This window comes from Lepus europaeus, chromosome Y (assembly GCF_033115175.1).
Source record: "Lepus europaeus isolate LE1 chromosome Y, mLepTim1.pri, whole genome shotgun sequence".
In the NCBI taxonomy this organism is placed as follows: Eukaryota; Metazoa; Chordata; class Mammalia; order Lagomorpha; family Leporidae; genus Lepus; species Lepus europaeus.
Genome location: NC_084851.1, coordinates 1,816,484 through 1,822,639, shown reverse-complemented (window position 1 = coordinate 1,822,639; position 6,156 = coordinate 1,816,484). Strand labels below are relative to the sequence as shown.

At 44.8% G+C, this 6,156-nt stretch overlaps 1 pseudogene; it reads right to left on the bottom strand.

The window, feature by feature from the left end:
- Positions 1-822: 822 nt before the first annotated feature.
- Positions 823-883, bottom strand: LOC133754241 (U6 spliceosomal RNA; annotated as a pseudogene).
- Between the last annotated feature and the right edge of the window lie 5,273 nt (positions 884-6,156).

Below are 6,156 nucleotides of genomic sequence, written 5' to 3'. Positions count from 1 at the left end.
AATGACCACAACAGTTGGAGCTGCACTGATCCGAAGCCAGGAGCCAGGTGCTTCTTCCTGGTCTCCCATGCGGGTGCAGAGGCCCAAGCACTTGGGCCATCTTCCACTGCTTTCCCAGGCCGCAGAAGAGAGCTGGACTAGAAGAGGAACAGCCGGGACTAGGACTGATGCCCATATGGGATGCCGGTGCCACAGGTGGAGGATTAATCTAGTGTGTCACTGCGCAGGCCCCAGAGGTGGCATCTTTAAAAGGAAATTTACAGCTCTGCCTGTAATGTTACTGACCTTAGGCTGTTCCCCTGATGGCAGTGATTACTTTAGTAGCTGGGCAGAGTGAAGGTCCTTTTCTGCTTAGGAAGAGGCCACAGGGTTTGCAGTAGTGAACTGAAAGCCTTTCAGACTGACTCCTGTCAGGACTTGGGACTACTGGCCCACTGTCCTGGTTTTCCACATCAAAAAACAATGCAATTTGTGGTGGGGTAGCCCTCTTAGGTCTCCCTGATGGAAAATCACTGTGTAAAGCTTTTGTTAAATGGCCTGCACCTATCCTTACATTGCTTCTGCTACCTACCTCTCTTGCTACTCTTCCTTCTGGATTCTGTTCAAGATAGATTACAGAAGAAGACTTTATAATGTCATCCACAGGGATGTTCAGTCACATCCCTAATCTTTGGTGGCATGAACTAGAAATCTGTGGTCACAGGGTTGTTCTGAGATCATTTTTCCTGTGAAATAAGACAATGCCCATGAAGAGAGCCACATCCTACTTCTAAGTAAGGTCAAACATGATGACCACCTTATAGAACCTGTCTACAATTTTTTTTAAATATGGAACGCTTCACGAATTTGCATGTCATCCTTGCGCAGGGGCCATGCTAATTTTGAAGTCATTAATGAAACTTTTTGCTCTCCTTTAGCTTGGATTGAGAAGGTAGGCTTTGCCTATGTACCATGCTTATAGAAAAAAAAATCTAGGAGTAAAATCTTACCCATGTGTAAGAGAGCCACCTCTGTGAATTTATTTATTATTCTTATTGAATAAAATTGTTTTGGAGCTAAGTTTGTGCCCTGTCTCCTTTCTGTTCAGCTCCCATTTTCCTTATAAGGGCTTGCCGGCATCTGATCTCTGCAGACTTGGACTGCCTCACTAATTTTGTTACAAGATGATGAAAGTGATCTTGGGTTCTCTGTTGCCATTGATTTCTCAACAATGTTGAAGTGGATTGGTTTGTGAGAGGGGCAGCATGGTGGGGGCAAGAGGCACGCAGTCACCACACAGACCCCGGGAGTCGGGTGAAAGCAGGCTTGAGGCGAGTAGCCCGCAGACTCGTTTATTACAGTTGGAACATCTTACATAGCCAAAACCAGCCAATCTGGTCAAGGGGCGGTCTATGCCCCAACCAATCACAGCCTGTTGCCAGGCAGGCTCCATTGCCAGGTGGGTTTCAAAGCCATTACTGAGTAACTAACACTTGCCAGTGGCCACCTTGGCATGGCCTTCTCATTCCACCACATTTCCCCCTTTTTGTTTATTTTTGAGCAACAGAAGGCAGGATTCTTGGCCATACCATTGTTGACCCCGTTTCCATGGGGTCTCCATACACAGCTGTGCCTGTCTTAGGTTGTCCCCCAGGGGATCTTACCCATCATTGACTAACCAGTGCTCAAATCGAGAGACCACAGGATTGCTTGCTCAGATAGGGGTAGGAATGAGGAATAATGGTTATCAGGAATGGCGTGACCACACACAGGCTGTGGGCCATTTGAGTGGCTGACCAGAGCTAGTGGGGTACACAACAGTAACAGATATGGCTTTGGGCAGTTTCCCAGGGTAGGATGATAGGGCAGGTGTGTCTGGTAACAAGGCGGAGTCTTGGTCTTGTTCAGCTGGTTCTGGCTGGCTGTCAGTTTCAGGTTTGATGTTTCTAGCTGGTACCCAAATGGGCTGTTCCACATTCTCTGGAAAGACACAAACATATCCGCGACCTTTGGTTAGCAGAAGGTGTGTTATGAGGGTTAGTGGAGGGTTCTATGTGTCCATTTTCCAATTGTTCTTGTACTAATTCTTTAAGGATGCTAAGTTTGGGTTGTATGATTGGCCACTGCTCTACCCAATGTTTCCTGTTTTTTCTCATTCAATGGGGGTTGGGCTTGGCTTTTGTATGAGGTGAGCAGTGGCACTAGAATTTGAGGTGAATCTTACTTGTAGGCTCTCCGTTAAAGCTGTTGGCTTGTGGAGATTTGTGACCCGTAGTAAGGACTGCTTGCATTTGTGAGAGCACATCTCTCCCCCATAAGGTCATGGAAACCTCAGCAATTAGTGGAAAGATGGTTCCTGTATCTCCATTGTCATCTCACCAAGTTACGGGTCTGATGACCTGATCAGCCAATTTTAAAATCCTCCAACACCTTGGAGGTCAGGTCCAGGTGCTGTCTTCCAAAGTTGTATTTTTCTTGCACCCCTAGCTTTTAAGACAGTAACATCTGCTCCCATATCAATTAAACCCACAAAGGCAATGTTATTTAAATATAGGGTCAATTTCTGCCTCAGATTGAAGATAGGCATTGACCAGTTAATGGTGGTGGGACTCCCTCTTACTTGCTGAGCTGAGGGCGCCCCACTGGAAGTTTAAAGGTTTGGTCTTGCAATCCTTTGCCCAAATGAAAGCCTTTTTTATATCTAGGACACAGCGTTCTGGGCTTGCCCCATCTTTTAGCATTTGGGCAGTTTCGCCGTAGGTTTCCTGTTTCCTGGCATCCCCAGCAAACTGGAGGGTTATTAGACTTCAATCAGAGGCTGGGATAACAACCAATCAGAGACAAGGAGAAAATACATCAGAGTTGTGAGAATTGGTTACCGTGTTTAGCCTTCCTGTGGTGGAAAGCTTAATGTTGCTACAGGCAGCTTCTGGGAGGAGACTTGCACATTGTTCCACTCCTAAAGGGACTCTGCACCTTTTTTAACTCCTCATCCCCACATCCCCCAAATAACTGGACCTAACTGCTGTTAATTAGGGATATGGGAGTGACAACCACTCTAGCTGCTTCCTGCTAGAAAGGGACACAATAAGGGGTCAGCAGAAGAGCATTCCTCTGGGAGGTCAATCAAAGGCTCCCTAATACAATGCAGATTTCCTGGGGACATTGTCTGGAGTACCATGAGGAGTCTGATGGCTTCTAATTGTTTAACTCTGTGTTACACAAAGCATGCCACGCAGTTTAGGCTGGATGGTCCTATGGAGAGTATTAAAAGGATTGCACATGTTAGTCTTAGGAAGAACAATAGCCAAGGTGGCCACTTCCGATTTTTAACTAAATTTCTCCAGTTTTCAAAGAAATTTCCATCAACAGGTATTTAATTCATTTCTTCATGTAATTTGTCAACTTCCCTTTGAATTATGTTTATCAGTTAAATTAAAACAACACAATTCTGGCAATTGCCTACATCCATTTTGTTTTTTTAGTAATGTGTAACTGATGGCTGCATGGCTTTGTAAGACTCCTCCCCAAATTTGGCTCGGCTCCTCACTGAGACATGTTAGGGAAAGTAGCAGTGGCGTTAGCTGTCCTTTCCAATACACAAGCCAATGATTAATTTCCTTATGTGCCCATGCAGCTGGTCCAGGTGTTGGTATATTGGAAATAACCACGACCAATGCCTCAGTCCAAGTGGATGGTGACAAGAATCATCATACTCCAGGGGAATGATTATCTGGCATGTATGGAATACATAACTCTACAGGAGGACATAATAGGAGTCCCACCACCAATGAGGAAATGCTTCTCCTTTCAAATAGCTGCATGAGCATGGAGGCCCAAGTAAAGATACTGAGCCAGTGTATATATTGACTCTCTGGTCCTTGCTTGGTTCAAGGGTTCCATTTAAGTCTATCAGTTCAGTCAGCTGAGCACTTACCCTGGGGGCCACAGGGACTCTTAATAGCTTCTGTGAAAGTAACCATTGCCTAGCAAGCCTGGTGATGTCCACATTCCATAAAGGAGCTCATATCCTGGATTTTTCAAGGGGTCTCCCTAAGTTCTTCTCTGGTTGCATATGTCTGCAGGACTACCTCTTCATAGTCATGCCTGAGACTTTTCATCCACTCTGGGAAGAAGGTGGCAGTGTTAAGAGATGAGCATAGCTTGATTTGAGCTGCTGGGCTCTCCACTAAGAATGCTTGATATTTTAAGAGGTGGTCATCTCAACCAAAGGCTTCCTTTTGGAGGCCAGCAATATGGTCACATTTTGCATTATTTATACTACTAAATCTGGCCCCAAAGTAAATTTGGTGACTTCAGGGACCAGGAGAGTGATTACAGCCACTACCCAGAGGCAAGCTGTCTATCCCTTGGCCACAAAGTCAATATCCTTGCTAAGACACCCTATAGGCTGTTAACTTGGTTCTTTCATTTAAGGTACTACTCCCAATACGATCCATTTTCTTTCTGTTTCTTAGAGAGTAAAGGTTAATCCATGAGGAGGTATAGGGCAGGGGCCTTAGGTAGGACCTATTTAAGTTCAGTGAAGACTTTATTGGGGTTCTGAGCTCCATACCAGAGTATGGGTGCTGGCTACCTGGATGTCCTTTATCAGTTGATACAAGGGATAAGCCATCCCCCCATATCCAGGGATCTAGAGATGAGAAGACCCTGTAAGACCCAGGAAGCCTATAAGCGGCTTGAGAGTCTTAGGATGGGAGCATTTGTCTAGAGCTTAACTCTATCTTCTCCCACTACCTACTTTCCTTCAGAAATAGTCAAGTCCAGGCATCTCGAGACTGCATTTTGAGACTTCATAATCTCTTTTGGCTAAAACTTGGAGACGTACATGGTGTGCTCTTGGAGTCTTCCTTGGTTTGAGTGTACAGGAGAATGCCATCTGCATGTTGTAGAACATTTCTCGAGGGTTAATTGAACTGTTACAGATACAGATTTTTGGACAAGACCTACAAAAATAAGTATGGACTGTTCCTGAAACCCTGGGATGACAATGTCCAAATCAGTTTTGAGGATTGGCTGAAGGGGTCCTCAAAGGCAAATAGAACTTTGGAATCAGGGTGAAGGGAGAATGCAAACGAAGGCATCCTTTAATCATAAAACAGTGAGCTAGGCCATCCTTTCTGGGATTATATAGGATCAGAAACCACAGGATGGATGGGCACCACTGCTTCATTAATTAGCCAGAGATTCTGTACTGGTCTCCATTCTCTAGTTGGCTTTTGGACCCCTAGAACCATAGTGTTAGAGGGACTAGTGTAAGGCTTTATAAGTACCTGCACCTGGAGATTTTGTACTCTATGGCTCTTAGTCCTTCTGAGTCATGGGCTTTAATGGATAATTTCTCTAATGAAGAAAAAAGATAGGTCTTTAAGATCATCCTGCAAAACTGGGCAGTTATAGCCCAACCAATTTTTCTCTGGACGTTCCAAACTTTGAGATTGATAACTATCTCAGTTTAGAGGGAAGCCTGAAGTTGTCTCATCCTATAATAAGGTGGCCTTCATCTGACCCAGGAGCTTTCTGATTATTAAAGGTGCTGTACTATCTGAGATAATCATAAAGGACTGAGTAAATATTAGCTCATTCCAGACAGAGTTCAAAGGTTGGGTGAAAAACCTAAACTGAGGTAGGGGTTACTGAAATAACTTTAGAGGCACTATATGCAAGGAGAGGGGTCCAAAGCTAGGATTAAGAACAAAAAATATTGCTTTCGTGTCCAAAAGGAAACTTATAGGATGCAGGCAGCCTTTGGACAAGCTAAGGCCAATCTTGGCTTGTGGAATTCCTGGGATAAGAAAGTCACATACTCCCATCCTGAAGGAGGATGATAATCAAGAACGCTCTGTTAAAATTATCTGTGCCACTGGAGGCCCCGAAAAGTGGCTTACATATGCTGTTATGTTTTGTGCTTTCTTGTGCTTCTTTGTGCTGGTTATGTATAACTACCACCGAGACATTGGAATAAACTAGCCTTGTTGTCTTGGCTCCATTCTCTGCGATCTCTTGTCCCTCTTTTCAGTCCCTCTCCCTCCCTTAGGTTCTGTTTGACTGGTGCGGCTGGCCCACACAATAGGAAATCTGTTTCCCTTCACTATGAGAACCACATGGGGCCCCTGGGTACTGATCTTGACCCTGCAAAAGAAACACTGGAGCTCT